Source organism: Ursus americanus, chromosome 2 (genome assembly GCF_024610735.1).
Source record: "Ursus americanus isolate L20-20 chromosome 2, mUrsAme1.1.p, whole genome shotgun sequence".
Classification (NCBI taxonomy): Eukaryota; Metazoa; Chordata; class Mammalia; order Carnivora; family Ursidae; genus Ursus; species Ursus americanus.
In genome coordinates, this window is record NC_142128.1 from 86,995,158 (window position 1) to 87,016,442 (window position 21,285).

At 39.3% G+C, this 21,285-nt stretch overlaps 1 pseudogene; it reads left to right on the forward strand.

Moving 5' to 3' along the window:
- Positions 1-4,300: 4,300 nt before the first annotated feature.
- Positions 4,301-4,783, forward strand: LOC123801365 (transcription factor BTF3 pseudogene; annotated as a pseudogene).
- The last annotated feature ends 16,502 nt before the right edge of the window (positions 4,784-21,285 follow it).

Genomic DNA, 21,285 nt, shown 5'->3' on the forward strand with positions numbered 1-21,285 from the left:
GATTACTCAGGGAAATGCTAAAAGCCAGAAAGTCAATTTAAGAGAAGCTGGTCCTTATAATTCCTCTTACTTTTCAGGGCTCTGTAATCAGGCTCTGCCAGCTTCAGGCATTCCTATGCAATGTCCTTTGCAGATACATCCTAGACCCCCCACTGAAAAGAAATTCATATCGCCTGGACAGATCTTTTACCTCCACTTTGAGACGATCCTACCAAATTTAGAGAAAAATTAGATTCATGGCCATTCACAAATTTCTCCTAGGCCCTCCTATAAATGATCAGCTAAAGGCCAATATTTGGGGCCTGATAGAAGCCAAGGCTGAATTGTGTACTCAAAATGCTTTAAATAGACTTTATATCAAGGAGATTTATAAGATTTATGCTTTGTAAAGATGTTAGAAAGGTGGGTTAGTCCCTTGATAGGTTGTAATCCAGTTCTTTGCCTTGGAAATCCCTACAAAGCTGGAAATGCATGCAGATCTAGAAAAAAGGTCAAAACTCACCTATCTTCACGAATCCTCAAATGTGACCCATTCCTCTCAAAATGGTTACAGATATTATAAAAGATCAGGGTATTGAAACAAATGTTAAATTATTCCTTTAAGTACAGGTCAATTTTACCTCAAAACACTTAGATTTCTTCTCTCTCCCTTGAAGTTAGAAATTCATTGTCTTTAAGTGTGAACACAGCCCACAACCACCTGAAAGTGAGAAAAGAAAGGAAAAGATGCCTTGTTAAAAATACAAAGTTCAATTAGTGCTTTTGCCCAAACTCTAGACCACAGTTTCCTTAAGATTATTTCCAGGGACAACTACAAATCTTAAGAGTCCTCTCCAAAAATAGCAAAAGACTTGAATCATCTGAGTAAACTTAATTTATTCCAACTACCACTTGTAAACTAGTGAGTTTTGTATTGTTTTAAAACTGAAGCTATGAGATGTGTTTGTCTAGATGTATATGTGTGTATGTCATTTATAGATATATTTTTTATTGTCCAAATTAATGTGTAAAAGAGCTCTATTTAATTGGCTTAATGAAAATTAAGCATTTATATAACTTTAGTATTCATAACTCTCAAAAATAAAATACGAACTTAATCCAAAGAAATTTCAGGTTCATAGGATCTTGGAAAATATTTGGTATTAAAAGTAATTTAAGGTTTTTGAGTTAAAGTAAACCTGTCTTATAGTTATCAGATTTAGAATGAAAACTTCTCTGTGCAGTTACTAAAATTTCAGTTCATATTATAAAAATCTTTCAACAAAATAGCTTAGGAGAATGGTTGATTTTTGTCTGATATCTCATGAAGCTTTTGTGGATGATCTAACTACCATTGTTAAGAACAAGTAAATTGAGGGGCGCCTGGGTGGCACAGCGGTTAGGCGTCTGCCTTCGGCTCAGGGCGTGATCCCGGCGTTCTGGGATCGAGCCCCACATCAGGCTCCTCTGCTATGAGCCTGATTCTTCCTCTCCCACTCCCCCTGCTTGTGTTCCCTCTCTCGCTGGCTGTCTCTCCCTCTGTCGAATAAATAAATAAAATCTTTAAAAAAAAAAAAAAGAACAAGTAAATTGAATTCGGTTTAAATAAGTTAAAAAGCTTTTAGGTAAACTTTTTCAGTAGTTCCCCGATGTTTTTGGTAACGTGAAACTGTAAGTTTTTGTTAAGTGATAAGTTAAATTAATTTCATTGAATATCTAGATCATTTCCAAAAAAGATAAAACATTAATTACCGAATAGATGAATTTGGGTGTGTTACGAAATATTTTTTCTGCTTTATTGAAAGATTGTATTATGAAGAAGCACATGTTTCTAGAAATATATTCATAAATTTGTCAGTCTAAAGAACACTGGCCTAAAAGATTCACAGTTGCTTACTATCTGGATTTCACCAGAAATTTCTAAGGGTTAAAAATTCTAATTAATATATGTGGTTAAACCTGAAAAATAATAGAAGAAACATCTCCATATGTAAGAAAAGTAAAATGTGTGCTTTTGGTAGAGAAAGGTATGAGGGATGGGAATGTGTTTTTGGTTGGAGAAAAGAAAACTAATCTTATCCTAACATGAGGCTGGTTATTTAAAAAGGAAAAAACTTAGGACAAAATCTGAACATAAAACAGGAAAGTTATAAAAAATTTGTGAAAAGGGAGTCTTAAAGGAATTTTAACGTGTGGTCAAGCTAGTTAAGATTAAAATGAACTCATTTAAATATCCAAAGTAAACTGGTACAGGCTCTGGCTTACGAATGGTGATGTAAGATGACCCTGAACTCTCCTCCGCAGACACACCAAACATACGCCTATTTCTAGAGCAGTTCCTCCTGAAGAAGAACCGAGGGCTGACTGAAGAGCTTCTGAACAATCAGACTGAGAGAGTGGCCAACACCAGACAAAAGGAACTCCTCCAGCTTGATGCTACAAATTGTAGCAAGGAGGAATATCACCAAGGGACTATGAGCAGATCTGTTTGCCCTGGGGCACAGGGGGAAAAAAAACCACCCTGCAGTTTAAAAAATCAACCACAATACAAAGGAACTAGCCCTGGAACCCTGCCAGATGGGTCTGACAGGCTGTCGAGCACCGTGATTTATATTCTGGCATCTATCCTGATAATGCAGATGGAAGCAGGGTCCAGGGCCGTAGCTGGCCTGCTGCCTCGGTGAGCCCTGGATCCCCTGGAGTATTGAAAGAAAGCAGTGATTTAAAAGAACAACTAGAATATAAAAGATCTAGCCCTAGAACTCTGCCATTGGAAAGAGAGCCGCCGGAAGTCCGGAGTGGAGGGGCTGGCAAGTACCACGTCTTATGTTCCTCCTCCACCTTGATAACACAGATGAGAGCAGGATTCTGGGATCCATACCTGGCCTGCCACATCAGCCCAAGGTACCCTGGGACAGAGGGGAAAAAAAACTCCATTTAGAGAGCATCTAGAATATAAAGGAACTAGTCCTGGAACCCTACCAAATGGTGGGGGAGCTGCTGGAACTCTCACTAGATCAGAGGGGCTGCCAAGCACTAGTATATGTTCCCCTTCCACCTTGGACAACAAGGATGGGAGCAGGGTCCAGGTGCCCTGGCTGGCCTACCACCTCATTGAGCCTGGAGCCGTAGCCCACACTAGCCCCAGTCCTCTTACTCAAGTGGTCCCAGTGCAGCACATACCAACACACCCTTGGTAGCATTTACTACAGCTCCACCCATTGCACCAAGGTGACACAGATGCAAAGCAGGCCAGAACACTCCAGGACCATACCACTTTGGCTCCAGATGGCTTATAAGGCACCCCTGGGACACAGCACCCTGGGACCTCCCAGCTTATGCCTGCTTCTGCTCCAGCTGCCCCGTCAGAGCACCCTCTGCACAGAGAACCCCAGCACCCCATGCCCACTTCAGTTCTGGCCATCCCACCAGGGCAGGCCCAGAATGTTGTTCCCCAGGACCTGCACCCCAGCCATAGTTCCAGCCAACCAGCCAAAGTCAGCAGGCGCACAGAGTCTACATAGACGTTGACCATACACAAGACCACTCTCTCAAGTTTAAGAGAAGTAGCTGTTCCATCTAATTCATAGAAGCAAACACAGAAAGCCAAGCAAAACGAAGAGACAGAGGAATGTACTCCAAATGAAAGAACAAGACAAATCCTCAGAAATAAAACTAAATGAAATGGGGATAAGCAACATGTCTGTAAGGCATTTAAAGTGATGATCATAAAGATGCCCACTGGCCTGAAGAAAAGAATGGAAGAGCTGAGTAAGAGCTTCAACAACAACAAAACAACAAAAAAGGAAAATATAAAGGAACTACTCAGAGTTGAAGAATACGGTAACTGAAATAACTATTCTAGAGGGAATCAACAGTACTTTAGCAGAGGCAGAAGAATGGGATCAGTGATCTGGAAGACAGGGTAATGAAAACTCCTAAGCTGAACAGTGAAAAGAAAAAAGAATTTTTAACATAAGTATAGGTAAGGGATCTCTTGGACAACATCAAGTAAACAAATATTTGCATTTTAAGGGTCTCAGAAGGAGAGAGAAAGAGGCAGAAAATGTATTTGAAGAAATAATAGCTGAAAACTTGCCCAAGTTGGGGAAGGAAACACATCCAGGTTCAGGAAGAATAGATTTCCAAACAAGATGAACCCAAGGGGGCCCACAGCAAGACACATAATAATTAAAATGTCAAAGGTTAAGCCATCTTGCATCCCCATGTGTGCACCTAATCTCCACTGGTCCACCCGAGACCCCCTGAGCATCAATCCAAGGCCCCCGTGGGGTCCCATTTCCACTACAACAAGATAGAAGAAACTGTCATGAACCAGGGGACCTTGCCAAACTGCAGGCACACGTGTGCATTGGTGGGAAAAGAACTGCTCACTGAAAGAAGGTGGTTCATGAAACGGCTACAGCAGATGATAAAAAATTTCAGTCCTCCTTAAAGAAGTTAGGGGCAAACAATATCTGTGGTATTGAAAAAGCGAATGTGTTCACAAACCAAGGACAGCGATCCACTTTAACAACCCTAAACTTCAGGCATCCCTGGCAGTGTGAACACTTTAATAATAACCATCACGGGCCATGCTAAGACAAAACAGCTGACGGAAATGCTACCCAGTATCTTAAACCAACTTAGTGGAGACAGTTTGACTCCTTTAAGAAGACTGACTGAAGCTCTGCCCAAACAATCTATGGATGCAAAAGCACCACTTGCTACCAGAAAGGAGGAGGATGAAGTCCCAGATCTTACAGAGAATTTCGATGAAGCTTCCAAGAATAAAGCAAACTGAATTAACTTCTGAAGAAGAGAAAACTTGAAGTTACTGGGAGCTGCTGTTTTATATTATGACTGCTTTTTAAAATTTTGTTCATGGATCTGATACAATCTAGAGCTCTAATATTTTTAAGTCCAAGCCCCTTGGACACTGCAGCTCTTTCCAGTTTTTGCTTATACACAAGACCTTCTTTGCAGCTAATTAAGCTGAAGAAGTCTGGGAATAAAGTTTGAAACAAAGTTAATAAAGTTCTTTGCCTAATTAAAAAAAAAGTCAGTCAAAGGTTAAAGATAGAGAATTTTACAAGCAGTGAGAAGCAAAAAGTTATGTATAAGGGAAACCGCATAAGGCTATCAGCTGATTCTTTTTTTTTTTTTTTAAGGTTTTATTTATTTATTTGACAGAGACAGCCAGTGAGAGAGGGAACACAAGCAGGGGGAGTGGGAGAGGAAGAAGCAGGTTCCCAGCGGAGGAGCCTGATGCGGGGCTCGATCCCAGAACACGGGGATCATGCCCTGAGCCAAATGCAGACGCTAAACGACTGCACCACCCAGGCGCCCCAGTCAGCTGATTCTTTTTAGGAGAAACTTTGCAGGCCAGAATAGAGTGGCATGATATATTCAAAGACCTGAAAGAAAAAAAATCTACAACCAAGAATACTTAGCAGTGTTACCATTCGGAATTGGATAAATGGTTTCCCAGGCAAGCAAAAAATAAAGGAGTTCTTGAGATAGAACAGAAAAGGCTGTGATTAGAAGAAAATTATGATGGAAAAAGATGTAAAATATGATAACATATACATAAAACACGGAAGGGAAGTAAAAACGTTCTTTTAGAATGTGTTCACACTTAAGTGACCATCAGTAGAGACTACTATAAACGTAGGATGTTATTTATAAACCTTGCAGTAACCACAATCCCCAAACCTATACTTGATATACAGAAAATAATGAGAAAGCCAAACATAACACTGCGGAAACTAATCAATCACAAGGAAAGAGCAATAAAAGAAAGGAATGAAGATCTACAAAAAACAACCAGAAAACAATACAATGGCAATAAGTACATACTATCAATAATGGCTTTAAATGTAAATGGTCTAAATACTCAAAAGACATGGGGTGTAGAAGAGGGAAAAAACAAGACTTACCTACAAGAGACTCAACTCAGACCTAAGAAACATACATGCTGAAAGTAAAAGGATGTAAAAAGATATTTCTTGCAAAGGAAAGCAAGGGGGGAAAAATAGCCAGGGTAGCAATACTTACACCAGAGAAAACAGACTTTAAAACAAAGACTGTAATAAGAGACAAAGAAGGACATTACATAATGATGAGATCAATCCAATAAGAAAGTATAATAATTATAAATATACACCCAACCTTGGAATACCTAAATACATAAAGGAAATATTAACAGACCTAAAGGGAGAAATTGGTAGCGACACAATAACACTAGGGGACTTTAACATCCCACTTACATCAATGGATCGACTGTCCAGGCAGAAATCAATAAGGAAACTGTCTTCGAATGACACATTAGACCAGATTGGCTTAAGAGATATATAGAACATTTCCTCCAAAAACAACAAAATACACATTCTTTTCAAGTGCACATGGACATCCTTCAGGATAGATCACATATTATTAGGCCACAAAACAAATCTCAGTAAGCTTAAGAAGACTGAAATCCTATCATACCTCTTTCCAACCACAATAGTATGAAACTAGAAATCAATCACAAAAATTAAAAAAACACAAGCATGTGGAGGCTAAATGATATGCTACTAAACAATCAAAGGGTCAATGAAAAAATCAAAGAGGAAATTTAAAAAAAATATATGGAGACGAACGAAAATGAAAACATAACAGTTCAAAATCTTTGGGACACAGCAAAAACAATTTTAAGAGCAAAGTTTATAACAATACAGTCCTACCTCAAGAAACAAGAAAAATCCCAAATAAGCAATGTAACCTTATACCTAAAGGAACTAGAAAAAGAACAAATCTCAAGGTTAGTTGGAGGAAGAAAATATAAAGATCAGAGCAAAAATAAATGAAATAGAGACTAGAAAAACAATTTTAAAAAGATGAATGAAAGCAACATCTGGTTCTTTGAAAAGAAAATTGATAAACCTTTAGCCAGACTCATCAAGAACTGAAAAAATTTAAATCAGAAATGGAAGAGTAATAACCAACACCACAGAAATACAAAGGATTATTAGAGACTACTACAAAAAATTATACGTCAACAAATTAGACAACCTAGAAGAACTGGATAAATTCCTGGAAACATACAATCTTCCAAAACTAAATCAGGAAGAAACAGAAAATCTCAACAGACCAATTACTAGTAATGAAATTGAATCAGTAATCAGAAAACTATCACCAAAATCTGGGACCAAATGGCTTCACAGGTGAATTCCACCAAACCTTTAAAGGAGAGTTAATATCTATTCTTCTCAAAGTATTCAAAAACATAGAAAAGGAAAGGAAAGGAAAGCTTCCAAATTCATTCTGCAAGGCCAGCATTACCCTGATACCAAAACCAGATAAAGACCTATACAAAAAAAGAAAACTACGGGCCAACATCCCTGACGAGCATAGATGCAAAAATCCTCAGCAAAATATTAGCAAACCGCCATTCAACAATGCATTAGAAGGATCATTCAGTATGACCAAGTGGGATTTACTTGGGGATGTAAGGATGGTTCAGTATTTTCCAATCAATCAACATGATACACATTAACAACAACAAAAAAGAATAAAAATCATATAATCAAAGCATTTGACAAAATGCAACATCCATTCATGATAAAAGCTCTCAGAATGAATTTAAAACAAACATACCTTAACATAATAAAGGACATATATAAAAAAAACCCACAGCTAACATCATACTCAAATGACAAAAGACTGAGAATTTTTCCTTTAAAAATCAGGAACAAGACAAGAATGTCCACTCTCACCACTATTATTCAACATAGTACTAGATGCCCCAGCCCCAGCAATCAGACAAGAAATAAAAGGCATTCAAATTTGTAAGAAAGTAGTAAAACTGTCACTATTTGCAGATGACATGATACTATACATAGAAAACCCTAAAGACCCCACCAAAAAAACATTAGAATAAAATATTTTAGTAAAATTGAAGGATGTAAAATCAACACACAGCAATTTCTTGCATTTCTGTATACTAAAAAAAGGTAGCAGAAAGAGAAATTAAGAAAACAATTTTTTATAATTGCACCAACAAAGAAAATATCTAGAAACAAAATTTAATGAAGAAGGTGAAAGACCTATACTCTGAAAACTATAAAATATGGATGAAAGAAATTGAAGATGACACAAATGAAAGATACTCCAAGCTCATGGGTTGGAGGAGTTAATATTGTTAAAGTATATATACCACCCAAAGCAATCTACAGATTCAATGCAATCCCTGTCAAAATACCAACACATTTTTCACAGAACTAGAAATACTAGAATTTGTGTGGCACCACAAGAGACCCTGAATAGCCAAGCAATCTTCAGAAAGAAGAAAACAGCTGGAGGCATCACAATCCCAGATTTCAAGATCTACTGCAAAACTGTATGCTACTGGCACAAAAATAGACACATCAATAAAGCAGAATAGAGAGCCAAGAAATAAACCCACATTTTTATGGTCAATTAATCTATGACAAAGGAGATAAGAATATACAATGAGGAAAAGACAGTCTCTTCAATAAATGGAGCTGGGAAAACTGGACAGCAACATGTAAAAAAATGAAACTGGACCACTTTTTCACATCATACACAAAAATAAATTCAAAATGAGTTAAAGACCTAACTGTGCGCCCTGAAACCATAAAATCCTAGAAATGAACACAGGCACTAATCTGTTTGACATCAGCCTTGGCAACATTTTTGTAGATAATGTCTTCTCAGGTCAGGAAACAAAAGCAAAAATAAACTATTAGGACTATGCAAAAATAAAAAGCTTTTTCACAGTGAAAGAAACCAACAAAATGAAAAGGCAACCTACTGAGTAGAAGAAGATATTAAGGATTAATATAAAAAATATATGAAGAACTTATACAACTCAACACTAAAAAAACATCTGATTAAAAAATGGCAAAGGGGGGTGCCTAGGTGGCTCAGTCAGTTAAGTGTCTGACTCTTGATTTCAGCTCAGGTCATGATCTCAGAGTCGAGAGATCAAGCCCCAAATTAGGCTGCATGCTCCGCACAGAGTCTGCTTCAGATTCTTTCTCCTTCTCCCTCTGCCTCTCCCCCACTCCAAATAGATAAATAAGTAAATAAATAAAATCTTTTTTTAAAATGGGCAGAGGAACCATATAGACATTTTTTCTACAGAAGAAATACAGATGGCCAACTGAGACATGAAAAGACGCTCTGTTTGTCTAGTCGTCAGTAAAATGCAAATCAAAACCACCATGAGAGATCACTTCACTCCTATCAGAATGATAGAATCAAAAAGAAAGAAATGTTGGCAAGGATGTGGAGAAAAAGGAGCTCTCGTGCACTGTTGATGGGAATGCAAATTGGTGCAGCTATTATGGAAAACAGTATGGAGATTCCTTAAAATAGTAAAGTTAGAAATCCCATATAATCCAGTATTTACCCAAAGAAAACAAAAACACTAATTTGAAAAGATATGCACTGCTTCATTCAATGCAGCATTATTTACACTAGTCAAGATATGGAAGAAACCCAAGTGTCTCTTGATAGATGAATGAATAAAAAAGATGTGGTATATTACTCAGCCATAAAAAGGAATGAAATCTTGCTATTTGTGACAACATGGATGGACCTAGAAGATGTTATACTAAGTGAAATAAGTCAGAGAAAAACAAATACTATATGACTTCACTTATATGTGGAATTTTAAAAAGACAACACATGAATAAGCAAACAAAAAGCAGAAACAGATGCATAAACACAGAGTACAGACTGATGGGTTTCCAGAGGCAAGTGAGGGGATGGGGAAAATGTGTGAAGGGGAGTGGAAGATCCAGGCTTCCAGTTATGGAATAAATAAGTCACAGGGATGAAAGGTACAACGTAGGGCATATAGTCAGTGATGCTGTCATATCACAGTATGGTGACAGATGGGAGCTACACTTGTGGTGGGCACAGCATAATGTATACACTTGTCAAATCACTACGTTGTACATCTGAAACTAACACTGTGTGTCAACTATACTTCAATTAAAAGCAAGCTTATACAAAAAAACTTGTGGGGGGGTTGCTCTTAAAAGCACAGTTTTCTCCGATTACTGATCCGATTTTAATAAGAAAGTAAACCGAGATTTTTCTTTAACTTAATGTAATCTACCTAGAAAACAAGTGTTCTATGTTTTATCTTTATTAAATGTTTGATTACTTTTAAAAACAGTCTACTATTAAAAGAGCTAAGACTTTTTATAACAATTTAACTTTCTGTATTGACCTCTTTAGTCTTTAATTGCCACTTTGGTGAAAGGGATAACTGAGTATCATTTCAGTGATCTGTGGTCCTATTGAATTTCCAAACCTTTTGAGATTTTTTGACAAACTTCCAAAACTGAGTTCTAAAATGAAGTCTTTCAATTACAAACTAAATTTTTCAGCAAGTCCCTGGAACAATTCAAAGTATTTGCTCTTCCCATAAAAGAGATTAAATAAATTTGTCTTACTTCCTCTGTGAAATCAGATGGGAAGCAATGTCAAATAAGTGATGCTAAACCTCCTTAGATTATATTTGTGTAAATATAGGTTATTAAAATAAGTATTCTATAAATTGTATGAAACTCCTGAAAATCTCATATCTTTGCATGCTATCACTTATAACTCTAGTTATTATCTTAAAGGACTGTATATCACAGAAATAACTAAATTTCCTTGTCAACTGCATTGTAATGAACTCTAATCAGCTCTTTAACAATTGCCATTTTTTTGAGACTTTTTGTAATTTACAGACACTTATTTTATTTTGATACTTTTACAAAAGTGCTTAATCCTCAAGGAGATTCAGGGGAAAGATTCTGACAAGTACTATATAATACAGGTAATAGGTAATACCTTTAAGATCATGCCACTGAACTGTGTAAGGATTTATAGAACTCTACTGAAGAAACTGATGGCTTCATACAACTACCAACAAAAAATCAAAATCAACTACACAGCACTGAACAAACTGAGGAGGATAATTATACTTTTTAATGGCTTTTTGCTTGAAATATTGCTGGATCTTTAATCTTTTGTTTTCCAAATATAAGAAAACCTGTCCTCTTAAACTAATTATGACTTACACTAATTTGGTAAATCATACCTTTGTAAGCAGTATTGAAACATTTATCTTTTCCTCCCTACCTGATTCCTCTAGAATCAGAAACTCCCAGAGAGTATTTTTATATCTTCAGGATAATATATTTATTTGTATATGTTCAATAAGAATCTATTCTCTTTGTGACAGGACACAATTGGTAATATTGGTTATATTACCAAGGCTTTGCCTGGAATGTCATATTTGAAAGAGATATGCATAGACTGAGATATGACCAGGTAGCTTTAAGTAACTAAGATTGACTTTCTGACACCAGTAAAGCTCTTTGGAAATATTGGCCTGATACCTTGCTTACAGGGATCCCATCAGCTTTATCAGATGAGGGAAGGTCACTTCCTAGCAGGTGTAGGAAACTCAGGATATTTTGAGGGAACTCAAGAAGAGAGGAATTAACCCATATATCAAGTACTATAGGTGAAGTCTGATAGCAAGTATTTGGCCTGGCTTCTTAGCCTTAAGAGGCTGTTAAAAGTTCAATCTGAGAGTCCTAATGAAAAGTTCATATGTGTGTGTGTGTGTGTGTGTATGTGTGTGTGTGTTGTTTGTTTAGTTTTTTGTTTAAGTAGGCTCCACACCCAGTGTGGGGCTTGAACTCACGATCCTGAGATCAAGACCTGAGCTGAGATCAAGAGTCAGACGCTTAACCAACTGAGCCACACAGGCATTCCAGTAAAGCAGATTTTAAAGTGCATATATGATCAATTGCTACTCGTGCTGCACTTGTGTAAATAATCAAGCCAAATTTATTGTAACTAGAGTTAATTTGCTAACAAATTAGTCCTTCTATGATTATCATTGATAGAAATGGGAGTAATTGTAGAGAGAAAAGATTATGTTTCAATTGAAAGTATATTACATACTTATGGATATCAGATTCTAATTTTATTATTTTTAAGGTTTTTATTTCTATCTATAAACTAGACTTGATCTTGAGTTATTGTACTTTCCTCTGAAGTGGGGTATAACTCTTTGAATTAATATTTTCAACTTTCTCCCTTCCTTTTGAATTGAAATCATTTAAAATTAAAACGTTTTCCTTTTTCCTGAAGCCTTCCAAACTGAATATGAATGACTGGATATAAACTTTAGAGAAATAACCACAGCAGCTCATGATGAATACTCTTGATAATGGCAGCCACTTTGTGGCCACTAACAAACATCACCAGAGACATCCAAACTGCATACCGGGGGGGAAAAATCAGATTGCCATTGCCTGCCTTCACTCTGTATAAAAATACGTTGATCCTGACATCTGGAAATCTCAACTGACTATCTTCAGAACTTAGAATCTGGTTTATAAGGTGCTCCAGTCATTAACCATTGTTTTATTTTGTTTCCATTGAAATGTCTCTTATTTAATAAGATTACCTATTACTAATTACTTGAACCATAGGCCTAACTTTGGGAAAACATCTGCACGCTGCCTCCTGAAATGAGTTTGACTGAAGTGATCTATTGCCAGGACTAAGAGACTGGTTCAACAAGAACCAATTTTCATATGCAAAACATCCAGGGACGTGTCAGAGGAGGGAACCATAGGGGCTAAAGGCAGGCTGTCACCAAAAATGTGCGCCTTTGGCATACTGGTTATTTCGAATTACAGTTACTAAGAGATGGTTACTGTATGAAGAACACTCTGACACTCCTTTATATCCAGACAGCAAGAAATAAATCTCCCATGTGAGAGGTACCCTCCCTGTACCAGGTAGAGATATCCTAAAATTCAGAGCTAAGGAATTCAGAGTCAAAAAGGCTGTATAATCAAATCTTGTTACTTTTACTAATTTATTACTTTAGCCCAAATGCTATTGAGAATTCTTTACTAATTAAGCTCCAGAACATAAGTTTTATTTGTCCTGTCAATACTCATGGATTTTATGTTTCTTTGTATAAAACATAAAGAAGTTGCATGACTTGGTCATTTTTTGAGTCTCAATTTCATTATTGGGCCTCTGTATACACATAATAAACCTTCAGGTTTTTTTCTCCTGTTAATCTCATGTCAATTTAATTCCTAGATCAGTTAGAAGAATATGGAAGGGTAGAGAAAAAAATTTTCTCCCCAAAACCAGTAATCAGTGCTCTCAGGTATCTCTAATGAAAGGTACCCTGACCAGCCTGCTTAGCAGTGCCCTGGCAAGACAGTTCAGATTCCTCCAGATTTGCCTTTGGAAGAATGTGCCTATTGGTGTACATTAGGGCTTAGATTTAAGCAGATGTCATGGATCCCCAAGAGGCTGCTCTTGACACCTAGACCCTCCTGACATTTGCCCTCTTCCAGGTCCCTAGCAACCATGACCTACACAGGCCATGCATGCATAGTATGCACCTGTCAGCCAGCCTTGGGAAGCCAGAGCCCTCAAGGCCTGTGGAACATCATCTGGTCCCCAACCATCCATATTGCCTCCTGGGAAGTGATAGTCAACCTCTGACAATATTTCTGAGGCATCAACTTTAAACTAGTGATATTCAGTCTACATTTGGCTGGCTTTCTGATGAAATCTGGAGTTCAGCAATGAAAGCTCCCAGATGTCCCTTATTAGAGGCTACACCAGGCAGTCTGCCTGCTGTCACCCTGGTGAGGCAATCCAGTTTTCTCCAGCACTTCCTTAGTGTGAATGTGTGCATTTCTGTAGATTAGGGCTTGGAATTAGGCAGATAACTTGTACTGCTCCCGTCACCAGGCTTCTACTGGAATGTTCCTGTAATAAGTGCCTGGCTCGACTGACCTGCATGGCCCACACATACACTGTTTGCACCCTAACATCAAGCTTCTACAATAAAACATCTAAAACACAGGTGTGAACAACAAAAGTACAGTAATTAATATGACTCATTCACTAACCTTACCAAAATTACCTTGGTAGTTCAGGGGTAGAATTGATTATATATTCATTTCTGAGGATCCATGAAGACCTACTAAAGACTTATCCGGACAAAACTTAAAATTAAGGAAACTCCAGATGTTGGCCTGATCACCTAACCCAGTGAGTTATATTCTATATTAAAAAGAACAACTAAGGGAGTCATCCCAGAACCCTTATTAGGAGCATGAAGTAAAAGAGATGCTGACAGGCAGAAAGGAAAAGTGCCTGCACAAAATGTCATCTCCAGAGTAGGAAGAAACCCAGACTGCCTTGCTTCTAAGGACACCAATCCACACCCCAGGACAAGGATTATTTTAACCCTTTTGACCCTGGTAACTGTAACTAGAAACTAGGCCCATAAAAAAACAGACAAAACAGCAACAAATGAGAATATAGAACCAATCAGATTCACTGAAGTGCAAGCTTATACCAGACAAGAAATGATAAAAATTAAAATGGAATTCCAACAAATTTAAATGGACACAGAAACCGAGTGGCTATTAGATTTATGGTCCAAAGAAAACCAAAATATGGTCTTCACAGGAGCAGAGATTGCACAATTTGGACCCATCACCATTGATGCTAAATTGCATCAACACCTTAGAGCATTTGGAGAAAATACTATTTTACAAAGATCTTTGGGTAACAGCAACCTGGAGATTAAAATGGGCTATACCTAATATATTATCCCTTAAAACATCTTAGTGGAAGATAGAACCCAAGATGGTGGTGGAATAGGAGGACCCTAGGCTCATTTCATGCCATGAACATGTCCAGATAACTATCAAATTGCAGCAGCCCCTGGCTGAGAGCTTATGCTAAGGATATAATAGGAAAACATGTTTGTGACCCTGTGGGCTTTAGCGTGAATGTGAGAGCACGAGCAGCTGAGAACGCCCAGCTTGCTCAGGGTGGAACGCTGCCCTTCCCAAAACCCCCCTCAGATAACAACCAGCCAGGAATGCCTGGTCTGCTAAAGGGCGGAACACCGCCCCAACCGAAACCGGATTGCTCTTGATAATAGCCCACGGGGTCCATAGAAACATGTTTAAGAATAGGCCTCACTTGCTGAACATTACATCATCTACTCCCATGACCGTCCGCGTGATGTACTACTATTCACTAGAATGTGCTACAGATCACAAGACTCCCCTTGATTGTCTTTGATTGTTTATTGCCAATAAATATGCAAGGTTGCAGCTGTTCGGGGCAATCACACTCTTGGCGGTGGCATGCTTTGCGGTCGTCCACTATATCCACACTTTCTTTTGCAGCTTAACTGTCTGTGCCTCGTCCTTCTCCCTAATCGCGCCACAGCTCTGAGGGCGGTGTCGCAGCAAGTGGCACCCGAACAGGGATGGGAAACTACAGCGGAGGAGGCTGATGGATAAAGAAGCAAGGCCTTGGACATTTCCCGCTGGTGAGTCGGGGAACTTTCAGCAGGGTATGGGTAATTCTCAGAGCACAGATAATCATCGCCCTTACATCTGTCTGTTGAAGCAACTCCTAAGAGCGGGAGGAGTTAAGGTTAGCGAGGGCAAACTTCTGGACTTACTAAAAGTCATAGAAGAATACCATTCATGGTTTCCCACACTGGGGACCTTAGATCTGCAAGCATGGGAAAAAGTAGGACACAAGCTTAAGCAACAGCATGCTTGAGGAAAGCCTATTCCCATCGCTACTTAGCCTACGTGGTCTCTGATTCATTCTATCCTGGAACCACTTCAAACTCCAGACTCATAGAGTGATACTGAACTTGAGAGTCCTAATGCCAAAGATGAGTCCTCAACAGGACCTGAACGCGCTGTCCCAGAAGAAGGAAAAGTAAAACCTGTTCCCCCTCGTTCTCCTCCCATAGAAATGGACGGCTTCCCACCGGCACCTTTGCTTACAAAGCGGAATGGTGGTTTCCTTTCTCAAAAACAGGCAATAGCCCCGCCATATAATGAGCAATCTCAATCCTTGCTTTCAGCAGTTCAAAAAGCCTTGCTCCTGGCCAAACAACAAGGAGATTTAGATGCTCTACAATTTGCGTTCCCAGTAACTATAAGGGAACATTTGCCTCCCGGGGTAGATCCTAACCACCCGGAGGGAATATATGAAGACACGCATGAACCATTTCCCTTTAAAGTTCTCAAACAATTAAAACAGGCAGTTCAAAATTATGGTACTAATTCACCCTTCACTATGGGCCTTATTCAGGGCATTGCGGAAGGCAACTGATTGATTCCCACGGACTGGTCTTTGTTAGCAAAGACTGTCCTGTCCCCCAGGGAATTCTTACAATTTCGTACGTGGTGGCAAGACCATGCAGAAACTGCTGCAAATTATAATCGAGCTCATAACATCCCTATCTCTCTAGAACAACTGATGGGGGTGGGACTTTGGAATCAAGTGCAGGAACAAGTGCAGATGACTGATCAGGCCATAGAACAACTTCGCAGATGTTGCCTACGTGCTTGGGAAAAAATTGAGTCTCAATCTACAGCTAATGCCTCTTTTCAAAAGATCATTCAAGGAACTGAGGAGCCTTATACTGAATTCATAGGAAGATTACAGGAAGCTATTAAAAGACAGATCAATAATGTAGAAGCTGCCGACACTTTATTACAATTATTGGCCTATGAAAATGCAAACGAAAAGGCACTCTCACTGATTACATCAAATTGTGCCAAGGTGTAGGCACCAAGACCTACAAAGCTGACTTGCTAAGTCAGGCCATGGCAGCCTTAACAACGAATAGTTTCAAGGGACAATGCTTCAACTGTGGAAGAAATGGGCATATTTGTGCCCAATACTGTCTTAAGAATAGAAATACGATGGGAAAAAACAATCAAAATAATAATTTCCCTAGTCTTTGTCCCCAATGCAAAAAGGGGAATAATTTGCCCAGTCAGTGCCACTCTAAAGTTGACAAAGATGGTACTGCTCTACAGGGAAACAGGTTACGGGGCAAGCCCTCAGCCCCAAACCAAAAGGGGGTACCCCCCAATCTCAATCTCAGACAATTTTAGATTTGTTACATGCCACGCCGGGGAGTGCTGGACTTGATCTTCTGTGTAGAGAAAACTTTTTATTGCTCCCAAATCAGACTCCTCAGAAGGTTCCTACAGGCTGTTTTGGCCCTTTGCCAAACGATACCGTAGGACTAATTTTAGGACGATCTAGTTTGATTAAAGAAGGCGTTTTAGTTCTTACAGGAGTCATTGACTCAGATTATACTGGGGAAACCATGCTCTTAATGTCTTCAAATACCCCATATAAATTTTTAAAGGGAGACCGAATAGCACAGTTACTATTGCTGCCATTTATTAAGGGAAGATTTAAAAATCAAACGCGTGGTGACACAGGCTTTGAAAGTACCAGTCAGTCGGGAGCATATTTGACTGAAAAAATTTTCAGAGAAAACCCAATCTGCTGTATAAAGATACAGGGAAAGTCCTTTCAGGGACTTATTGATACTGGAGCAGATGTGTCCATTATTGGAACCGATAATTGGCCTAAGAAATGGCCTCAGAGGGCCCCACGGCAATAACTATTTCAGGTTTAGGACAAGCCAAAAATGTAAACCAAAGTCTTCATATTCTCCCATGCAAGGGGCCTGAGGGACAAACAGGATATATTCAGCCATATATAATAGAAATTTCCATCAATCTATGGGGTTGAGATTTACTCCAACAATGGGAAACGTATATAATGATACCACCTCCTACAAAAGAGATGGAGGCCAATCCGCCTTTTTCGTAGGGGCCACTGCTTGACCTCTGATGGGTCCTCCAGAGCCAATCCCACTGATGTGGAAGAACAAATGCCCCATTTGATCAAGCAGTGGCCATTAAACAAAGAAAAATTACAGGCTTTGCAAAGTTTGGTTCAAGAGCAGCTTCAAAAAGGACATACAGAGGAATCCTTTAGTCCTTGGAATTTGCCAGTTTTTGTGATCAAAAAGAAATCTGGAAAATGGCGTTTACTTACTGATTTAAGAGAGGTTAGTGCAGCAATTCAACCTATGGGACCGCACCATCCAGGACTCCCTTCCCCCAATATGGTACCTCTTAATTGACCTCTTATTATTATTGATTTACAGGACTGCTTCTATACAATTCCACTTGCACAACAAGATTGTCCCCGCTTTGCTTTCACTATCCCTAGTATTAGTCCAATATCCACAAGCTAATTTAATCCATTATATAGATGACATTTTATGTGCAGCAAAAACGGAAGAAGAATTAGCTACTGTTTTCAGTTCTCTCAAATATCAATTTGATCTTCACAAACTTGTCATTGCTCTGAAAAAAGTCCAAACCTCAACCCTTATTCTTACTTAGGTTATATAATGGATCGTACCACAATACGTACCCAAAAGGTATAAATTCGTCAGGATGCCATTAAAACTTTAAATGATATGCAAAAATTATTAGGAGACATTAACTGGATTAGACCCATATAGGCGTTCCTACCTATGCGTTACAAAATCTCTTTGAATTATTAAAAAGGTGATCCAGACTTAAACAGCCACCGGACCCTCAACGAAGCAGCCATTTCAGAATTGCAATTTGTAGAGGAACAAATTCATAAAATGCAAACTCAAAGAGTTTTACCAAATATACCTTTAACATTACTTCTTTTTTGGGGCGCCTGGGTGGCTCAGCCGTTAAGCATCTGCTTTCAGCTCAGGTCGTGATCCCAGGGTCCTGGGATCAAGCCCTGCATCGGGCTCCCTGCTCGGCGGGAAGCCTGTTTCTCCCTCTCACTCTCCCCTTGCTTGTGTTTCCTCTCTCGCTGTCTTTCTCTGTCAAATAAATAATAAAATCTTTTCAAAAAATTTTCTTTTTCAGGGGCGCCTGGGTGGCACAGCGGTTAAGCGTCTGCCTTCGGCTCAGGGCGTGATCCCGGCGTTGTGGGATCGAGTCCCACATCAGGCTCCTTTGCTGTGAGCCTGCTTCTTCCTCTCCCACTCCCCCTGCTTGTGTTCCCTCTCTCGCTGGCTGTCTCTGTCTCTGTCAAATAAATAAATAAAATCTTTAAAAAAAAAAATTTTTTTTTCTTTTTCATACACCCCATTCACCTACTGGTCTCTTAATCCAGCATGAAGCCCTTGTGGAATGGCTATTTTTACCAAACCATACCACAAGAACACTAATGGTTTACTTAGATCATATTGGAACTCTCTTGCAGATGGGACGGAAAGGCGCTCAACAATTAACTGGCTTGGATCCTTCAACAATCGTTCTTCCTCTTACTAAGGCACAGATCAAAAGTGCTCTGCAAAATAATCTATCTTGGCAAATTGCGCTTATTCAGTTTGTGGGAAATTCATCCTCCCACTACCCCTTTATTCCTTAATTGTCTTTCCTAAACTTCCTTTATATTACCCAAAGTCACAGCCTCTTCACCTTTACCTAATGCTTTGACCTTTTTCAGAGATGGATCCACAAGAGGAAAAGCCTGTTACTATGGGCCGTGAACAAAAACAATTGAGACCCCTCATCTATCTGCTCAGAGGTCTGAATTAATGGCTGTTATTAACCTTTTTCAGGATGTCTCCGATCCCTTTAATTTACTTTCAGATTCTTTATATACAGTCTACGTCGTTAGCCACATCGAGACGGCCTCCATTTCCACATCTGATATCCAGCCTATGACCTTTTTTCAACAGTTGCAGCAGCTTATACGTTCCCGTGTTTCGCCATTCTATATTACTCATATTCGCAGTCATAATAATCCTCCAGGTCCGCTCTCTGAAGGAAATGCCACTGCTGACGCTCTTTTATATCCGGCGTTTCAAGACGCCTCCCACTTCCATACACTGACTCACGTTAATGCTTGAGGGTTATGACATCATTTCCCACATACGTGGGAACAAGCTAAAACCATTATAGGATCCTGTCCGGCCTGTGCCACATTGAATGCACAGTCCCAAACAACGGGTTAATCCCTGTGGTTTACAAGCCAACGAAGTCTGGCAGATGGATGTCACCCATTATCCTGCATTGGTAAATCATCTTTCATTGATGTCACCATCGATACATCCTCCCGATTTATTTGGGCTACTGCTCAAACTGGAGAATTAGCCTCTCGTGTCATTCAACATTTAACCAGTGCTTTTGCTGTATTGGGACTTCCTAAAAGTATCAAAACAGATAATGCTCCTGCTTATACCTCTGCCAAACTACAACAATTTTTTGATGCCCAGAATATATCACACTCCACGGGCATCCCATATAATCCCCAAGGACAGGGTATTGTGGAAAGAGCCAACCAACTCCTCAAATTGCAATTACAAAAACAAAAAGGGGGAGTACATGTAACCCCCACGGAAATGCTGGCAAAACTTTATTTACCTTAAATTTTTTGAGTTGAGATGAGAAGGACTCCACTGCTGTTGGCAGACATTTTCATAACTCTCACCTAGAAACACGTTCTCAGTCCCCTCCTATCTGGTGGAAGGATGTATAATCTAATCAATGGCTTCCTGGCACTTTAATTACTTGGGAAAAGGTTATGCTTGTGTGATGCCGGACAATGTTATCAAGCCTGTTTGGGTCCCCTCTCGTTTATTAAAGGTTCGGCATGAGCAAGCAGAAGAGATTCATGTTTGATCCAGTTCCCCTGATAATCAGTTTCAAGGGCCTTACCCTACAGACCACCAAGATCACGCTGCCAGAGATCAAGATGGCGGAGATGCCCACATGGGGTTAGATCAAGAAGCTGACCCAGAAAACAGAAGAAATGATGCATAATGAAGAGCGCCCCTTTACCCCTAGCAATATGGCTGTTACTATGATGGCCTTATTGACAGTAGCCGTAAGTATCCCACTCTGTCACAGGGCACCAGCCACCAATTTTACTTACTGGGCCTATGTACCCAATCCCCCTCTTATCAGGCCAATCGAATGGGATGATGATGCCATTCCTGTATACATGAATGGTTCTAAATGGATCTCAGGGATAGCAGACCCTAGGCTCCCAATTTTCCCTAAAGGAGAAGGACACAAAATTAATATCACGTTGGTCTTTAATACAAGACCTACATGTATTAGCCATTACAAAAATTGCTTAAGACCATTAAACCAAGGATGGCTGGTGACCCTCCTGGAGACTTTAATTCCTCCAAAATGCAACTTTATTTGATATCTACTGTGGGCTTTGCCTACAATTTTACTGCAGAAAACATTGAAATCCCACCAATACCTGAATGTAAAATGGCCAGAGTGTGGCCAGATGAAGGGATTCAGCCCAACTGGGAGGAATGTAGAGCAAATCATCCCAGTATATTAATTAATGATTGCTATGGAGTAGTATGGGACTGGTCCCCTA